General features: G+C 38.0%; 1 pseudogene; it reads left to right on the forward strand.

The window, feature by feature from the left end:
* The first annotated feature begins 20227 nt into the window (after positions 1 to 20227).
* Positions 20228 to 20385, forward strand: LOC132431403 (U4 spliceosomal RNA; annotated as a pseudogene).
* The last annotated feature ends 461 nt before the right edge of the window (positions 20386 to 20846 follow it).

Raw genomic sequence — 20846 nt, forward strand, 5'->3', positions numbered from 1 at the left:
TACACTGATATAGAATGGCGTATGGCATAGTATATGTACACTGATATAGAATGGCGTATGGCATAGTATATGTACACTGATATAGAATGGCGTATGGCATAGTATATGTACACTGATATAGAATGGCATATGGCATAGTATATGTCTGTCTTGAAGTTCCCTGAATGGAAGAGAAAGAAATGATGATGATAATGAGCAGGAGCGGGAGGACAGCAAACACCTGAAAATATTTTCAGCATTCAAGACATTGTTCTAAGCATTTCACATAGCTCAAATGATTTCATAACACTAACAGTCCTCTGAGGTAGGGTCTATTATTATCCCCAGTTTTTGGATGAAGAATGTGAGGCTTGGAAAGACTAAGGTACTTGTCCAAGATCATACAGTTACTGAGTGGTTGAATTCAGATTCAAGTCCAGGTTTGTCAGGTGCCAAGGTCCACGTGCTTTCTATTATATCACAGTCATTCCCAAAGAAGTTTAGTGGCTTAAATTCCTTATTATAAGGCAATGTCATCTAGAGGAGGATATTACCACGTGGATCCAGAGAACAAGAATGCAGTTAGATCCTTTGAGATTGGCTAATTAGGCAGCACTCAGCCACTCACTTTGGAAAGGCTTCATGTCACAGTATATCATTTGAGATGGCTTTGGCTGCAATTAACAGAATGCCCAACAGTAACTTAGACTATAGGAGCATTTCTCTTTTTATTTTTTGGTCACATAACAAGAATTCTTGTAGAGGGTGGTAACAGTAATGGTTCGGCCACTCCAGGATTCCAGAGTGCTGGGTTGGGGGTGGGTAATTCTCTTTCTCCCCGTGCTCACATAATGGCTGCAGTGGCACCAACAAAATATCCTCACATGACAGCAATTAAAGACGGAAGAAGAGGGGTTACTTCTCGGTTATGAGTCCTTCTCATAGAAAGGACTCTTTCTATGAGAGAGGAAAATATTCCCCAGAAGCATCCTAGCATATTTCTCCTTTGTTACTCATTGCCTAGAACAATGTCATATAACCACATTGAGTACTTGGCCAAAGGGAATGGGATTAGCTTGATAGACTTTGACCAAACAAGATTCAGGCCCTAGAGTTGTGCATAGTGCCACGTGAAGGAAACTTCGTGTACCCTGCACACGATAGGTGACCAAAGTCTGCCCTGTGTGAGACCAATAAAGTAGAAAAGCAGAAAAATCATTTTAGAAATGATTGAAAGGGAAGTTATGACTTGCCCAAATTTGTGCATACAGGTTCAAGATGAAAGTTCAACTCAGAATCTTTTGACTACTCTAGTGGTTTTCAAACTGAGCACCTCAGGGTTTCTACAAAAGTTTCACTAGAATGTCATTTTTTTTTTTTTTTTTTTTTTTTTTTTTTTTTTTTTGCGGTATGCAGGCCTCTCATTGTTATGGCCTCTCTCGTTGCGGAGCACAGGCTCTGGACACGCAGGCTCAGCGGCCATGGCTCACGGGCCCGGCAGCATGTGGGATCTTCCCGGACAGGGGCACGAACCCGTGTCCCCTGCATCAGCAGGCAGACTCTCAACCACTGCACCACCAGGGAAGCCCTAGAATGTCATTTTTAAAACTCTTTTAAGTATGTTTTTTAAAGGGCAATTAAAAATACAAAGCATGTGTAATTTTCTCATATATCAAAAGTTGACACAATGGAATCCCTACTATACAAACCATGTTAGCCTGTGCTGTCAGTTAACTTGGTTTTTGTTACAATTTTTCAAACTTGGAGCAAAGCTCCTCCTGCCATCTCTCTTTAATCATGAAGTCTCCTGGGATTGCTAGGTAGTCTATTAAAAACTATTTGTAACCATTTGTTCATGTTAATCTGGATTTTTTTCAATACTCAACAACCACTATAAGATAATCAATTGAATGTTGACAGTGATCTAAGACTGCAGCAGGTGCAAGCAAATTTGCAATAATCTCTAATTTGAAATTGTTGTGTGTATCAGAACAGCTGCATTATTTTCTGCAACTGACTTAATATCTCCCTAGGCCCTGCCTACCTCTCCAGCCACTTTTCCCTGGCTCTCCCCACTCCAGAAGCATCTGTTTCAATGCTAGGAACACCTTTCTTGCCTCAGGGCTTTTGTACATGTTGGTCCCTCTAGCAAGTGTTCCTCATCTACCTAGATTCAGCTCATTCTTAATGTCCTAGTTAAATGGTACTTTCTTCCCTGACCTCACTGCTGGTTTTCACACTTCCTTTGCTACCCTCGTCATTTTATAATTATTTCCTCTACAGCTGTCTTTCCTGTTAGGCTGAGAGCTGTCTGAGGGCAGCAACCATGGATGTCCAATTCACTGCTGAGTCTTCAGTTCCTGGCACAGTGCAGGCTCCATGGACATAATCAATTATTTTTGAAGGAATGGTGTTACATGTATAAATAAATTTGAATTTAGATGTAATATTGATTAAAAAACAGAAATGAAAAATTTTCTGATTGTTAAAGAAAAGCTGATTAGATTGAAAGTGGCAAACAAACAGTGAAACATACAAATGTACTAATTTTATCTGTATAACTAGATGCAAATTTCCATATTTGGTTAAGCTGCATCCAGATGACCTGTAAAACACTTTTAGCACCTCATAACTTTCCTCGTGTCCACTCCTAGTCATACCCACTCCCTTCCATCCACTCCCAGAGGTAAATACTGTTCTAACTTCTAGTACTATCAGTTAGTTTTTGCCTGTTCTGAAATTCCATGTAAGTAAAAATTACTCAGTATGTACTCTTTTGTGATGGTTTCCTCCATTCAGCATAATATCTATGAGATTCGTCCATGTTATATGTACCCTTTTATTGTGTTCTGTTCTATACTCTGAGTAGTTATTCATTTTCTTATTGATAATTTTTTTTCTCAATTTAGAGCTTGAATGAAAAAAGATGCAGTGAACACTCTTGTACAGGTCTTTCTATGGATATATGACTGTTGTAAGAGCTCTGCTTTTTTTCCCCAGTGTTAGAAGAAAAAATTGAATCCCCATATGCTCTATTGATGTTCAGAAATATCTTTTCAATTCTTAAAAACCAAAAAGAAATCAAAATAGCATTAGATGTTACTGAAGAAATAAATGAGAATCCTAATTGACAACTGGGCGAGAAGTTAGCACCCTGTCAGAGATAGAAACAAATGAAAATCTAATGAAACGGGAAACTCATTACATATGGTAATGTACCTAACAAAAACGTGTCCACAAAAAATGTATACAAAAGTATTCACAGCAACTTTATTCATTATAGCCCCAAAGTGGAAAAATAACAACAATCTTTAAAAGATTCTGCACAATTTCATTTATGTGGGGGAACAAGTAAGGATTCTGCTATCCTGAGTGTGTACCAACAATTCCATGACTGTCCTGGATTCTAATAATGCCCTACATTTATCTAGAACTTTAAAATTACAAATTTCACACACATCACATAGCTAATAAGTGGCAGAGCAGGAGCTCAAATGCAGGACTTCGGATGCTAACTTTAGTGTATTTCCCCATGAGATCCTGATTACACCTCATCAGAAGAAGCAACTCTCAACATGATTACTTGTGACAAAGTGTATTTAATTTTTAACATTTTTAAAGCCGGCTCTTACACTTCGGAGGGTTTTTCTAATTAGCAGTAATTAGTTGCATATGCATTCTGATCAACCCTTGTCATTGGGTCCCAACCTTTCCTAGCTCATGCCTTGCCAATCACCCTATCAAAGAGCTTGTACCCTGTTCACACACACTTTCCATTCCACCAAGAAAGAAGTTTGTTCTTGTTTGTCAATCAACATTCTGTTATTATTGTTTTCATTCATGGGAAATTCAGCTGAGCAAAACACCACAATCATTTGTTTCTTACTAGAAGACTTCTCAGAGCTTTTAAAATGGCAGTGTACCTGGTGACTTTATAAAGAGCCAGCTAGAATGTGCTATACTTCCTAATGGAATCCCATTAATAGCATTTAGAAATTTCTAGAGAACAATTGGGGGAAACTCCTTTCTACACTTTTGTTTTCTTGGTTATCTCTTGAAAGCTTCACTTTCAACTATGCTATTTCCTCAAAGCTTTGTTAAGTGACTGCCTAGAAATTCTACCAACGAATGATACTTACGGATGGTAAGGACCTCGTGTGTTACACCCCCTTCTAGATAGAAGATTAGAACCTTGACAGGAGTTATCAGGACTGAACTGAAAATGTAAGCTCAGGCACTGTGCTGACAGAGGAGAAATATGTAGTGGGGTTGGGGGAAGAAGCTTAAGCGAGAGCCTAAGCTGTCGAAGAACAGAGACCCTGGAGTCTGGCTTGGGTTCTTTCTAGAGCCTAATGAGTGTGCTCAGTGCGGAAAATGAGCACACAAGAAACACACAGTGAGAAATGTGAACTTGATGCTGTTATGTCATCCTAAGGAGCAGCACATAATATTTACCTTTTCATCTACCTTGACTTTAACCACCAGCATCTTCAAGCTCTATACCCAGCAGGGACAATTGCTTTCTACCCTGATCTGTGTAGAAAACTTTTTTCTAGGCTTTCAGTCAGGGTCGTTTGGCTGATAAAATTCATCTGTAAATAGTTGGGTTTATTTTTATCAGCCATGAAAAATCACTCTTTATTCTGCCTGTAGTTGGAGATTTGGAGTCATGTTCATTTCTTCAAAAACATATCACTCTTTTGTTTTTTAATGACTTGTCCTCCCCTCAAGGGTGGAATGGTTCTTTCTACTAGTACCAGTGGAGCTGAGCTGGGTTTTTTCCCAGTTTGGTTGAATTAGATATGCTAATCCCTTGTTGATATATATTTTAAATGGATATAATTATTATCCCCTTAATTTAGAGTTGAAATAATTTCTTATTCCACATACTTTAATTCTAGATATAGCTTAAAAAGGAAGAAAAACATACAACCACTAAAAATGAAATAATTATTATTTTAAAAGGTGTACTGAAGTTTAACAATCTAGGCATTGGGATATGGTTTAGATTTTTATACTTTTAAATTACTTTTGTGTGTATCCCAATTTCTACAAAAAGAAGATACTGCATTCATGTGTATAAAATACATTTTATATTTGTAATTATTTTTACATCTATTCCACCTGTTAATATTTTTGTTTCCAAAACAAGAAAATACACTGAGAGTGATTAACCGATGTATGTAAATTATATGAGCTTGGAGTCCGTTCTATCCTCCTGTTTTATGACACTAATTATTTCAAGTAGTGTGACTGGCAGTACTAACAGTAGGTTTAATAGTCTGGAACAAGACCATTTAGCATTAAATTCTAGTTCCACCCCTAACCAGCTGTAATTTGGAATTGGTTATTTAATCTCTTTGGGCCTTAGTTTCCTCATCTGTAAAAAGAAGGATGCTGTCTCATTTGGCTGCTTGGAGGATTCATTTAGGTTAATACAGATAATTCTCTAAGAACAGTTATTCTACATAAATAAAAGTCAATAAACATTATCATGTTGTCATCATCATCAACATTGTTTAAGAAGGCAATAGAAAAACTGGTCCAGTTATATGACCAGACAATTTAGAGACTGGGGAACTCAAGAGTAGACATTTGAAAAGATGTTAATCCCCACTTCTAATAATCAGGGACATAAATATATAAATAACAGTACCAGTTATCATGTATCCAATTGGTGATAATTTGAAAGTCTGACAATGTCAGAGGATTTCAGAAAACAGGAATTCTCTCATATTGTGGGTAGGAGTGTAAATTGGTGCAATCACTTTTCAGTGTCAAACAAAATTGAAAGTACTCATAATTTACAATCCAGCATTTCCCCTTCAAGGTATATATCTACTAGAGAAAACTCACACATAAGCCTAAAGAATTAATGTGTAAGGATATTTATGGTAGCACATTTTTTTAAAAAGAGGAAATAATCTATATGTCCATTAATAAGGGAATATATAAATAAATAAATATATATGTCATGGACTACTACATAGCAGTTAAAAATGAACTATTTATATTGCAGCATGGATCTGTCTCAAAAACAGAAGGAAAAGGCAAGTTGAAAAATGATATACACAGTATAATAATTATTTACGTAAATAAAAAGCCACATAAAACTATACTATATATTAATCACAAATCATTTTGAAAGTTTACTTATTCAATGAACTGGAATGATACACACCAAATTCATGGTAGTGTTGTTTAGGAAAAGGGAGAATTGGAAATGGGAAGGAAAAAGGCAAAAAAGAGGACTTAAATTTATTTCCTTTATTAAAATAAAAAGGCTTGACATATAACTATATAAATAAAGTTATTATTTGATATTGCTTGGTGGCAAGTACACAGGCCTTTATTGTACATGTCTCTGAATGTTTCTGTGCTTTAAAATTTTCTCAAAATGTGTATCTAGACTAATTTTTAAAAAGATACTCTTCCCAGAAGAGGTAGGTACTATACAAATGTCAATTGATTGTCAAGAAGGGAAAGAAATAACTTTCCATTTTAAGTTAATAAAGGACATTGAAACATATTCTATTTGATGAGCTCCTCAAGATCAAAATCATGCTTTACTCACCATTGTACCTCTTAGCCCCAAGCACAGTACTTGGTATATAGTAAGTGTTCAACAGACATCCATTAAAATAACCTGGACTACTACTTAAGATATGAAAAATTTTTACTCTCATTAATTAAATAAATAACACAAAATAGAAAGGAACAATGAGGTATCATTTTAAATATGTTAGCAAAAATTTAAAATGATAATACCCAAAGTTGATGGAGATGTGGGAAAACTAGCAAACTCACAAATTGCTGCTGACAATTTAAAATGGAAAACACTTTGGCAATATATTTTTAGAGACAAAATGTTCCTTAATCCAGTAATATCCTATTTTTGGAAATTTATCCTAAAGAAATAATCCAAAGATGAAAATGACTCATTATGTACATATGTTTACCGCAGGGTTACTTATGATAGAAAATGGGAATCAGTGCAAATGTTCACCAATCACAAAATGGCTAATTAAGTTATGGTATAAAAATGTGTTAGAATATTCTGCAGCCATTAAGACAATAATTATGAGGGTATGAAGACAATCTGGCTGAAACATCTGATACTCAATTTTTTTGCTACAGTTGAGTCATCTGGTGATTATAAATATATGGGGCAAAATTTATGAAATTACACTAAGTGAAAAAAGCAGACAATGAAAAGGAGTGTATGTGTTCCTGATTTAAACTATGTAAAAATCACCTATGCAGACACCCAACATGAGAGGAGAAAACTGGGGGAAAAAGTATTTTCCCTAATAGTTAAAATCTATTTTTTATAGTATTTTAAAAAAGAAAAAAGAAAAAAGTCTGTTATCAAAATGTCCATTGCATACCTACTATCATGAAATCCAATCATGACAAAATAAGAATGCTCTTAGTTGACAATTCAGCACTTAATATGGAATATAAAAATGGGCAGAATAGATTCTGTTTGTCATATTTACCTTGAAAAACATACACTAACAAATCTTAAGAAAGAAAAGTATTTATGACTCCTCTCAAATTGATTTGGGCATCAATTTATGACATAATAATGTCAAGCTGATAATTTTAGTTGTTATTTGTGCTTTCAGTGTAAGTGTTTTGTTACATTTTTAGAAATCAGTACCCTCAATTTTTAGAAATTTTGTGAAAAATGGAATATCTCTATCCACAATTGTTTAATTTGTTTATTGTGTTCCACAGAATACAAATGTGTCTCACAAACAGATCCTGTAATGAAGTTCCAAAAATTTGAGGTACATTGGCTAGTGGGACCAGAGAAAGACATGATTCTTTTCAGCAAAAATATGATAAATATTAAAATAATATTAAAATACCTACGGGAAATGCTCTTATTTATGTATTGTGTGAGATTACTAGAGAAGGAATTATGTTATCCAGTATTAACCAAAGTAGAGAAACGAGAGAGAAAAATGTATGCTTTATTCTCGAAATCTGAGACAGAGAGGGACCAACGGAGATTTTCAGATAATGTCATCCCCGGATGTGCCTCTCATTTACACATTACCTGGGAGAGCATCGTGCAGCCGCATATTCTCAGCTGTTGAATGTGTTCTGCTCATTTTCCAGTGAGGAGGACGGGTTTAATGCTTTCTCGGCAGTGTGTACTTTTTCACTTCTGCTGTTTCTGTTTACCTGTCTTCTTGCTTATTTATTGTTTGCATTTAGCTTGTCCTGCAAGTGGTTCTGAGGATTGTACTGTGACTGGACAATACCTGTGCAGGCCATAAGCTTTACAAATAAATCTCTCTCTCCAGTTTTTTATATTGGATCTGCGTGGGGTATTCATGCCTCCTTACTCCTTTTCTTTAACTTGATGAAATTTTCTAAAGGGTCATGCATATTTAAACAAAATGTGAAGGATATGGGTTTTTTAAATCAAATTTATGAAACCTGCCCTTAGACCCCCAAATTCTTCAAAGAAGTTCAATTCTAATGAGTAATTCTGTCCTCCACATTTAAAACCAACTCCTCTTTTTACTTACATAAAAGATAGTGTGAATTCCAAGGTCTTGCGCAAGTCATTAAACCTCTTTTTAGACTCATCTGTAAAATGAGAGAATTGGATAACAAGAGTCTTATAGTTCAGTGAAAGTTCAATGATTTCCAGAAACCTTCTACTTCATGAGCTTTCCAAAGAATAGCCTCACAGAGAGATTAAACTCTGGGGGAATGTCACTTGGTGAATAAATACTTAGCAAACAATTGGAAGACAGACATGGGAAACAACCAGAGCCCTGGCTATATCAATAGCCATGGACCATATTAATGATTTTGGAGGGAAGCTCAGCAAAATGTTAATTTATTTAATAAATATTTAATAGCATATTATTTCAATAAATAAATTAGTGTTTATACAGTAAAGAATACAAATTTTGTGTGCACACATTCTTGACCCACTTCCATAGTCCTTCTTGGACATTTCCCCAAGAATTATTTTAAAAAAAGATGAACATCAAAATATTTCTGTTTAGAGAAGTTTGTGATTGGTGGTTAAATCTATAAAATAATCCAATGGTTTATCCCTCTTATCTTGAGAATGTTTAATCATTTTTGATATTTGCTTTAAATTAGCACTCTCAAACGTACATTTGTATAAAATCTCCCAAATCATGAAAGATATATAATTTGAAATGTATTTGGAGTATTCTCTAGTTAATCAGCTGGATAAAAATTAGGAGTACTGGGCTTCCCTGGTGGCGCAGTGATTGAGAGTCCGCCTGCCGATGCAGAGGACACGGGTTCGTGCCCCAGTCTGGGAAGATCCCACATGCCGCGGAGCAGCTGGGCCTGTGAGCCATGGCCCCTGAGCCTGCGCGTCCGGAGCTGCAACGGGAGAGGCCACAGCAGTGAGAGGACCGCGTACCGCAAAAAAAAAAAAAAAAAAAAAAAAAAATTAGGAGTACTGTAACTAGAACAATTGAGCTGAGTTTAGTGTTATAAAAAATGAAAAAATTTTTTCATGGTATGCTTTAGCTACTTAAACTAAAAGCCTGTTCATTTTCACAGAATTGGTGTGATAAGAGAAGCCCTATGTGTCCTTTTCAGGAGCCCAGGTTAATAGTCAAAGCATAGATCAGAAGAATAGGGGTCAGGAGTGGTACATTCTTTTTTTTTCTTTTAACATCTTTATTGGAGTATAATTGCTTTACAATGGTGTGTTAGTTTCTGCTTTATAACAAAGTGAATCAGTTATACATATACATATGTTCCCATATCTCTTCCCTCTTGTGTCTCCCTCCCTCCCACCCTCCCTATCCCACCCCTCTAGGTGGTCACAAAGCACCGAGCTGATCTCCCTGTGCTATGCAGCTGCTTCCCACTAGCTATCTATTTTATGTTTGGTAGTGTATATATGTCCATGCCACTGTCTCACTTTGTCACAGCTTACCCTTCCCCCTCCCCATTTCCTCAAGTCCATTCTCTAGTAGGTCTGTGTCTTTATTCTCATCTTACCCCTAGGTTCTTCATGACCTTTTTTTTTTCTTCCTAGATTCCATATATATGTTTTAGCATATGGTATTTGTTTTTCTCTTTCTGACTTACTTCACTCTGCATGACAGACTCTAGGTCCATCAACCTCACTACAAATAACTCAATTTCGTTTCTTTTATGGCTGAGTAATATTCCATTGTATATATGTGCCACATTTTCTTTATCCATTCATCCAATGATGGACACTTAAGTTGCTTCTGTCTCCTGGCTATTGTAAATAGAGCAGCAATGAACATTTTGGTACATGACTCTTTTTGAATTATGGTTTTCTCAGGGTATATGCCCAGTAGTGGTATTGCTGGGTCATATGGTAGTTCTATTTGTAGTTTTTAAGGAACCTCCATACTGTTCTCCATAGTGGCTGTATCAATTTACATTCCCACCAGCAGTGCAGGAGTGTCCCCTTTTCTCCACACCCTCTCCAGCATTTATTGTTTGTAGATTTTTTGATGATGGCCATTCTGACCGGTGTGAGATGATATCTCATTGTAGTTTTGATTTGCATTTCTCTAATGATTAATGATGTTGAGCATTATTTCATGTGTTCGTTGGCAATCTGTATATCTTCTTTGGAGAAATGTCTATTTGGGTCTTCTGCCCATTTTTGGATTGGGTTGTTTTCTTGTTATTGAGCTGCATGAGCTGCTTGTAAATTTTGGAGATGAATCCTTTGTCAGTTGCTTCATTTGCAAATATTTTCTCCCATTCTGAAGGTTGTCTTTTCGTCTTGTTTATGGTTTCCTTTGCTGTGAAAAAGCTTTTAAGTTTCATTAGGTCCCATTTGCTTATTTTGTTTTTATTTCCATTTCTCTAGGAGGTGGGTCAAAAAGGATCTTGCTGTGATATATGTCATAGAGTGTTCTGCCTATGTTTTCCTCTAAGAGTTTGATAGTTTCTGGCCTTACATTTAGGTCTTTAATCCATTTTGAGCTTATTTTTGTGTATGGTGTTAGGGAGTGTTCTAATCTCATACTTTTACATGTACCTGTCCAGTTTTCCCAGCACCACTTATAGAAGAGGCTGTCTTTCCTCCACTGTATATTCTTGCCTTCTTTATCAAAGATAAGGTAACCATATGTGCGTGGGTTTATCTCTGGGCTTTCTATCCTGTTCCATTGATCTATATTTCTGTTTTTGTGCCAGTAGCATACTGTCTTGATTACTGTAGCTTTGTAGTATAGTCTGAAGTCAGGGAACCTGATTCTTCCAGCTCCATTTTTCATTCTCAAGATTGCTTTGGTTATTCGGGGTCTTTTGTGTTTCCATACAAATTGTGACATTTTTGGTTCTGGTTCTGTGAAAAATGCCAGAGGTAGTTTGATAGGCATTGCATTGAATCTGTAGCTTGCTTTGAGTAGTAGAGTCATTTTCACAATGCTGATTGTTCCAATCCAAGAACATGGTATATCTCTCCATCTATTTGTATCATCTTTAATTTCTTTCATCAGTGTCTTATAGTTTTCTTCATACAGGTCTTTTGTCTCCTTAGGTAGGTTTATTCCTAGGTATTTTATTCTTTTTGTTGCAGTGGTAAATAGGAGTCTTTTCTTAATTTCATTTTCAGATTTTTCATCATTAGTGTATAGGAATTTCAGAGATTTCTGTGCATTAATTATGTATCCTGCTACTTTACCAAATTCATTGATTAGCTCTAGTAGTTTTCTGGTAGCATCTTGGGGATTCTCTATGTATAGTATCATGTCATCTGCAAACAGTGACAACTTTACTTCTTCTTTTCCGATTTGGATTCCTTTTATTTCTTTTTCTTCTCTGATTGCTGTGGCTAAAACTTCCAAAACTATGTTGAATAATAGTGGTGAGAGTGGGGAACCTTGTCTTGTTCCTGATCTTAGTGGAAATCGTTTCAGTTTTTCATCATTGAGGATGATGTTGGCTATGGGTTTGTCATATATGGCATTTATTATGTTGAGTAAAGTTCCCTCTATGCCTACTTTCTGCAGAGTTTTTATCATAAATAGGTGTTAAATTTTGTTGAAAGCTTTCTCTGCATCTATTGAGATGATCATATGGTTTTTCTTCTTCAGTTTTTTAATATGGTGTATCACGTTGGTTGATTTGTGTATATTGAAGAATCCTTGCGTTCCTGGAACAAACCCCACTTGATCATGGTGTATGATCCTTTTAATATGCTGTTGGATTCTGTTTGCTAGTGTTTTGTTGAGGATTTTTGCATCTGTGTTCATCAGTGATACTGCCCTGTAGTTTTCTTTCTTTGTGACGTCTTTGTCTGGTTTTGGTATCAGGGTGATGGTGACCTCAGAGAATGAGTTGGGAGTGTTCCTCCCTCTGCTATATTTTGGAAGAGTTTGAGAAAGATAGGTGTTAGCTCTTCTCTAAATGTTTGATAGAATTCTCCTGTGAAGCCATCTGGTCCTCGGCTTTTGTTTTTTGGAAGATTTTTAATCACAGTTTCAATTTCAGTGCTCGTGATTGGTCTGTTCATATTTTCTATTTTTTCCTGGTTCAGTCATGGCAGGTTGTGCATTTCTAAGAATTTGTCCATTTCTTCCAGGTTGTCCATTTTATTGGCACAGAGTTGCTTGTAGTAATCTCTCATGATCTTTTGTATTTCTGCAGTGTCAGTTGTTACTTCTGCTTTTTCATTTCTAATTCTATTGATTTGAGTCTTCTCCCTTTTGTTCTTGATGAGTCTGGCTAAAGGTTTCTCAATTTTGTTTGTCTTCTCAAAGAACCAGCTTTTAGTTTTTTTGATCTTTGCTATCATTTCCTTCATTTGTTTTTCATTTATTTCTGATCTTTATGATTTCTTTCCTTATGCTAACTTTGAGGGTTTTTTGTTCTTCTTTTTCTAATTGCTTTAGGTGTAAGGTTAGGTTGTTTATTTGAGATATTTCTTGTTTCTTGAGGTAGGATTGTATTGCTATAAACTTCCGTCTTAGAACTGCTTTTGCTGCATTCCATAGGTTTTAGGTCGTCGTGTCTCCATTGTCATATGTTTCTAGTTATTTTTTTTTCCTCTTTGATTTCTTCAGTGATCACTTTGTTATTAAGTAGTGTATTGTTTAGCCTCCATGTGTTTGTATTTTTTACACATCTTTTCCTGTAATTGATATCTAGTCTCATAGCGTTGTGGTCAGAAAAGATACTTGATAGAATTTCAATTTTCTTAAGTTTACCAAGGCTTGATTTGTGACCTAAGATATGATCTATCCTGGAGAATGTTCCATGAGCACTTGAGAAAAATGTGTATTCTGTTGTTTTTTGGATGGAATGTCCTATAAATATCAATTACGTCCATCTTGTTTAATGGATCATTTAAAGCTCGTGTTTTCTTCTTTATTTTCATTTTGGATGATCTGTCCATTGGTGAAAGTGGGGTGTTAAAGTCCCCTACTATGAGTATGTTACTGTCGATTTCCCCTTTTCTGGCTGTTAGTATTTGCCTTATGTATTGAGGTGCTCCTATGTTGGGTGCATATTTACAATTGTTATATCTTCTTCTTGGATTGATCCCTTGATCATGATGTAGTGTCCTTCTTTCTCTCTTTTAATAGTCCTTATTTTAAAGTCTATTTTGTCTGATATGAGAATTGCTACTCCAGCTTTCTTCTTATTTCCATTTGCATGGAATATCTTTTTCCATCCCCTCACTGTAGTCTGTATGTGTCCCTAGATCTGAAGTGGGTTTCTCGTAGACAGCACATATATGGGTCTTGTATCCATTCAGCCAATCTGTGTCTTTTGGTGGGAGCGTTTAGTCCATTTACATTTAAGGTAATTATCGATATGTATGTTCCTATTCCCATTTTCTTAATTGTTTTGGGTTTGTTATTGTAGGTCTTTTCCTTCTCTTGTGTTTCTTGCCTAGAGAAGTTCCTTTAGCATTTGTAGTAAAGCTGGTTTGGTGGTGCTGAACTCTCTCAGCTTTTGCTTGTCTGTAAAGGTTTTAATTTCTCCATCAAATCTGAATGAGATCCTTGCTGAGTAGAGTAATCTTGGTTGTAGGTTTTTCTCCTTCACACTTTAAATATGTCCTGCCAGTCCCTTCTGGCTTGCAGAGTTTCTGCTGAAAGATCAGTTGTTAACTTTGTGGGGATTCCCTTGTGTGTTATTTGTTGTTTTTCCCTTGCAGCTTTTAATATGTTTTCTTTGTATTTAATTTTTGATAGTTTGATTAATATGTGTCTTGGCGTGTTTCTCCTTGGATTTATCCTGTATGGGACTCTCTGTGCTTCCTGAACTTGATTAACTATTTCCTTTCCCATATTAGGGAAGTTTTCAACTATAATCTCTTCAAATATTTTCTCAGTCCCTTTCTTTTTCTCTTCCTCTTCTGGGATCCCTATAATTCGAATGTTGGTGCATTTAATGTCCCAGAGGTCTCTGAGACTGTCCTCAGTTCTTTTCATTCCTTTTCTTTCTTCTGCTCTGCAGTAGTTATTTCCACTATTTTATCTTCCAGGTCACTTATCTGTTCTTCTGCCTCAGTTATTCTGCTATTGATACCTTGTAGAGTATTTTTAATTTCATTTATTGTGTTGTTTATCATTGCTTCTTTCCTCTTTAGTTCTTCTAGGTCCTTGTTAAATGTTTCTTGCATTCTCTGTATTCAATTTCCAAGATTTTGGATCATCTTTACTATCATTATTCTGAATTCTTTTTCAGGTAGACTGCCTATTTCCTCTTCATTTGTTAGGTCTAGTGGGTTTTTACTTTGCTCCTTCATCTGCTGTGTGTTCTTCTGTCTTCTCATTTTTCTTATCTTACTGTGTTTCGGGTCTCCTTTTTGCAGGCTGCAGATTCATAGTTCCCGTTGTTTTTGGTGTCTGTCCCCAGTGGCTAAAGTTGGTTCAGTGGGTTGTGTAGGCTTCCTGGTCGAGGGGACTAGTGCCTGTGTTCTGGTGGATGAGGCTGGATCTTGTCTTTCTGGTGAGCAGGTCCACGTCTGGTGATGTGTTTTGGGGTGTCTGTGGCCTTATTATGATTTTAGGCAGCCTCTCTGCTAATGGGTGGGGTTGTGTTCCTGTCTTGCTAGTTGTTTGGCATAGGATGTCCAGCACTGTAGCTTGCTGGTCGTTGAGTGAAGCTGGGTGTTGGTGTTGAGATGGAGATCTCTGGGAGATTTTCCCTGTTTGATAATACGTGGAGCTGGGAGGTCTCTTGTGGACCAGTGTCCTGAACTTGGCTCTCCCACCTCAGAGGCACAGCACTGACTCCTGGCTGGAGCACCAAGAGCCTTTCATCCACACGGCTTGGAATAAAAGGGAGAAAAAGTAGAAAGAAAGAAAGAAAGAAAGAAAGAAAGAGAATAAAATAAAGTAAGTTAAAAGAAAATAAAGTTATTGAAATAAAAAATGAAAATTAAGAAAAAAAATTTTTTTAAGTAAAAAAAACAACAAAAACACGGCTGGACAGAACCCTTGGACAAATGGTGAAAGCAAAGCTATACAGACAAAATCTCACACAGAAGCATACACATACACACTCACAAAAAGAGGAAAAGGGGAAAAAATCATAAATCTTGCTCTCAAAGTCCACCTCCTCAATTTGGGATGATTCGTTATCATTTCAGGTATTCCACAGATGCAGGGTACATCAGGTTGATTGTGGAGATTTAATCCACTGCTCCTGAGGCTGCTGGGAGAGATTTCCCTTTCTCTTCTTTGTTCGCACAGCTCCTGGAGTTCAGCTTTTGATTTGGACCCACCTCTGCATGTAGGTCACCTGAGGGCATCTTTTCTTCGCTCAGACAGGATGGGGTTAAAGGAGCCACTGATTCGGAGGCTCTGGCTCACTCAGGCCGTGGGGAGGGAGCAGTATGGATGCGGGGCGAGCCTCCGGCGGCAGAGGCCGGCGTGACGTTGCACCAGCCTGAGGCGCACCCTGTGTTCTCCCGGGGAAGTTGTCCGTGGATCACGGGACCCTGGCAGTGGCGGGCTGCACAGGCTCCCAGGAGGGGAGGTGTGGATAGTGACCTGTGCTCGCACACAGGCTTCTTGGTGGCTGCAGCGGCAGCCTTAGTGTCTCATGCCTGCCTCTGGGGTCCGTGCTGGCAGCCGCAGCTCGCGCCCGTCTCTGGAGCTCCTTCAAGCAGCGCTCTTAATCCCCTCTTCTCGCGCACCAGGAAACAGAGGGAAGAAAAAGTCTTTTGCCTCTTAGGCAGGTCCAGACTTTTTCCCGGACTCCCTCCCGGCTAGCCGTGGTGCACTAACCCTTTCAGGCTGTGTTCACGCCGCCAACCCCAGTTCTCTCCCTGGGATCCGACCGAAGTCCGAGCCTCAGCTCCCAGCCCCCGTCCGCCACGGCGGGTGAGCAGACAAGCCTCTCGGACTGGTGAGTGCTGGTTGGCACCGATCCTCTGTGCGGGAATCTCTCCACTTTACCCTCCGCACCCCTGTTCCTGCGCTCTTCTCGGTGGCCCCGAAGCTTCCCCCCTCCGCCCTTCGCAGTCTCTGTCCGCCAAGGGGCTTCCTAGTGTGTAGAAACCTTCCCTCCTTCACAGCTCCCTCCCACTGGTGCAGGGCCCATCCCTATCCTTTTGTCTCTGTTTATTCTTTTTTCTTTTGCCTTACCCAGGTACGTGGGGGGGTTTCTTACCTTTTGGGAGGTCTGAGGTCTTCTGCCAGCGTTCAGTAGGTGTTCTGTAGGAGTTGTTCCATGTGTATATGTATTTCTGATGTATCTGTGGGGAGGAAGGTGATCTCCGCTTCTTACTCTTCCACCATCTTCCCTTTTCCTGGGGAGTGGTACATTCTTGCTATTAAGTCTATTGCTGGCCCTTTATGGGCTTGTGTAGGTTAATTAACTCTGGAAAGACTCAGTTACTGTTCTTGAGAAGTGTGATGAAAAACTGTCATTTGTCATTCAATTCAGCAGCAAGGTGTAAATGCTGATTCTAGCGGTGTGTAGTAGGTGTAGCAAGGCCCTAGCAGCCAGGGAGAGGTGCCAAGCTGGGGCGGGGGTAGGAGCACCAAAGTAGCCTGAAGAGAGGGGTGCTCCGGACACTGACACACCTACAGATTGGTTGGGAAGTGCAGCCAACCAGGTTGATTGTGCACAGTCATGGCCCCCCTCCTTCCTAAGAGGACTCTCGTTTGTTCAAGTATCCATACTCCTTGTGGCCACGCTTTTTAGGGGAGGTATGAAGGATCCCTAGCCCCTTGAGCCTGCCTTGTTCCTTTGGTTCACTGAGGCCTGGGAATACAAAACAACTTGGGTTGAAGAAGTACAAGTCCAAGTTGGCTTGAGGATGGAGTGGGATGGGGGTGGTTCTGGTGTTTTGGGGAAAGGATTTCCTCAAGAGAAAGTTCCTTTACTGCTTTTGCTCCCTCTGGATATTGACCTCAGCATATGATCTCCGCTTCAGGCATCTTGCATCCAGGAGGCCAAGAAGTGAAAGATGGCAGAGCAGAAATGTGACTTAACCTGGACCTAGGAGGAAGGATGGATTTGCACAAACAACAGAACAGTGAAGAAGCAAGAGCATTTCAAGACATGGTAAGAGCATAAATAAGAAAAAAAAAAAGTGGACTGGAGCTGGCTTATTAATTGAGCAGTTTTGAAACCACTAAGTCTGGAACCATAGGAGGAAAAGTTTTGTTAAATGAGGACAATTCACAGTTGCTCACCTGATCACCTCTCCCTGCAGGGCGGTGGTGCCATGTAGGATTCTTGGGCTTCCTACTTGCCCTGAGTCACCTGTGAATCTTCAGACTTCTTTCTTCAGACGAAGAGTAGGGAAAGCCAGGAGGCTTAAAGGAGTCTTGTGAGTCTACACCTATTGTAAAGTTAAGGGAGTTGTGCATGAGAATCACCGTGCTCAATTTTATCTTAACGTGGTCTTTTAAAAATGATTACTGTGAGCTTATGCATTTTCTCTTTTTTACTTCATGGTGGGAGAGGTATTGATCTGGTTGCCATGTAAAAGAGAGAAACTGACTTCCCATAGAAGTAAAAAGAATATGGTATTTGTAAAAGTTTTTGGAATCTCAAAGTTAAAAATGCACCTTATAGAAAAGCCAGATCACATAGAAAAATAGCATTATTTAAAGTCGAATACCACCAAGATGGAACGAAACTGCTTCAGAATTTTGTGACTGTTCATTCAACAGCAACTCTTTGACTCCAGTGATCCATGTGCCTGAAGACATATGAAGTAGACAGTGTTTTATGATAGGAGATAAACTCTTAAGTGCATGAGCTACTACTGAAAATATATGAAAGCTAAGTTATTATTAAACATACAAAGCATTACGAAGATCACTTTGTTGCTGTCATATACATCATATTTAATAAAATCTAAAAAGCCATTGACTGTTAAAGGCAGTATTCTTATTTTGGTTTACTCTTGTTTTTACTCGGTAAAAACATGTATGAAAAATTTTTATTTGATTTCAGAGTGGAGTCCTTGTGAAGCATTTCTGTAAAAAGTCCAGAAACCATCAAAGAAATGAATGGTAAACTTGACCACCAATTGATCTTTACATATTCCACAAGCAAAGTCAAATAACAAATGGGTGTGTGGGGAACATTTGTGCAAATTACATGTGTAATAAGAATATTGATGTCAGCATTACTTCATATAAAAACAGAGCATTACAAAAACATAGCCATTAAGAGGAACCAGGTAAATAAATTCTAGTTAGTACACCCCCAAAATGCATTGTTATCAGTTTGTGTTTTGGTTACTGATATATTTTTTTCTTTTAACATCTTTATTGGAGTATAATTGCTTTACAATGTTGTGTTAGTTTCTGCTGTATAACAAACTGAATCAGCTATAAATATACATGTATCCCCATATACCCTCCCTCTTGCCTCTCCATCCCACCCTCCCTATCCCACCCCTCTAGGTGGTCACAAAGCACCGAGTTGATCTCTCTTTGCTATGCGGCTGCTTCCCACTAGCTATCTATTTTACATTTGGTAGTGTATATATATCCATGCCACTCTCTCACTTTGTCCCAGCTTGCCCTTCCCCCCACCGTGTCCTCAAGTCCATTCTCTATATCTGTGTCTTTATTCCTGTCCTGCCCCTAGGTTCTTCAGAACCATTTTTTTTTTAAATTTTTTCTTAGATTCCATATATATGTGTTAGCATCCGGTATTTGTTTTTCTCTTTCTGACTTACTTCACTCTGTATGACAGACTCTAGGTCCATCCACCTCGCTACAAATAACTCAATTTTGTTTCTTTTTGTGGCTGAATAATATTTCATTGAATATATGTGCCACATCTTCTTTATCCATTCATGTTGATGGACACTTAGGTTGCTTCCATGTCCTGGATATTGTAAATAGAGCTGCAGTGAACATTTTGGTACATGACTGTTTTTGAATTATGGTTTTCTCAGGGTATATACCCAGTAGTGGGATTGCTGGGTCGTATGATAGTTCTATTTTTAGTTTTTTAAGGAACCTCCATACTGTTCTCCATAGTGGCTGTATCAATTTACATTCCCACCAACAGTGCAAGAGGGTTCCCTTTTTTCCACACCCTCTCCAGCATTTATTGTTTATAGATTTTTTGATGATGGCCATTCTGACTGGTGTGAGGTGATACCTCATTGTAGTTTTGATTTGCATTTCTCTAATAATTAGTGACATTGAGCATCTTTTCATGTGTTTCTTGGCCACCTCTATGTCTTCTTTGGAGAAATGTCTATTTAGGTCTTCTGCCCATTGTTGGATTGGGTTGTTTTGTTTTTGATATTGAGCTGCTTGTATATTTTGGAGATTAATCCCTTGTGGGTTGCATGATTTGTTCACAATATTTTGTCCCATTCTGAGGGTTGTCTTTTCAGTTCATTTATGGTTTTCTTTGCTGTGCAAAAGCTTTGAAGTTTCATTAGGTCCCATTTGTTTATTTTTGTTTTTATCTTCATTACTCTAGGAGGTGGGTCAAAAAAGATCTTGCTGTGATTTTTGTCAGAGTGTTCTTCCTATGTTTTCCTCTGAGAGTTTTACAGTGTCCGGTCTTACATTTAGGTCTTTAATCCATTTTGAGTTTATTTTTGTGTATGGTGTTAGGGAGTGTTCTAATTTCATTCTTTTACATGTAGCTGTCCAGGTTTCCCAGCACCACTTACTGAAGAGACTGTCTTTTCTCCATTGTATATCCTTGCCTCCTTTGTCATAGATTAGGTGACCATATGTGTGTGGGTTTATCTCTGGGCCTTCTGTCCTGTTCCATTTGTTCTTTATACTTTCTTTCAAGTTTTGCCCAATGGCAGTGTCGTAGCCAGTGAGGTTTATCCGAGGCACAATTACTGCTATTTGAAAACTATATTGTCTTTCATTGAACATTGTTATCACATGTAACTTCTTTCACTTTATGGCTTGCATTTTTCTCCTTTCAATAACTAGAAAATGTGAATTTTAATATTGTCTAGCTTATCAGGTTTTTTGCTTTATAGTTAGTGATTTTTTTGTGTGCACTTTAAGAAATCTCTGCCTCTCCAAGTTCAGAAAGATAAACTCATATCGTCTTCGAGAAATTTCATTGTCTTACCTTTCACATTCAGAGCCTCAAAATGTGTAGTTTTGTGTGTAATTTATTCTTGACCATGATGCGAGCCAGGGAGGAATCCAGATTTGTTTCTTTTCCATATGGATATCCAGTGACCCAGTACCACTTATTTAAAAAGACTCTTCTTTCTCTCACTGCAGCATATGAATCAGTGACTAAATTTGGACAGATACACTGTTAGAGCCTGCATTCTGTTCCATGGTAAATTTGTCTAAGCTTCTGCCTTTTTCATACTGCTCCCTTATTGCAGCGACATAAGTCTTGATTTTTGGTATTACAAGGTCTCTAACTTTATTATTTTTTGT

Source organism: Delphinus delphis, chromosome 9 (assembly GCF_949987515.2).
Source record: "Delphinus delphis chromosome 9, mDelDel1.2, whole genome shotgun sequence".
NCBI lineage: Eukaryota > Metazoa > Chordata > Mammalia > Artiodactyla > Delphinidae > Delphinus > Delphinus delphis.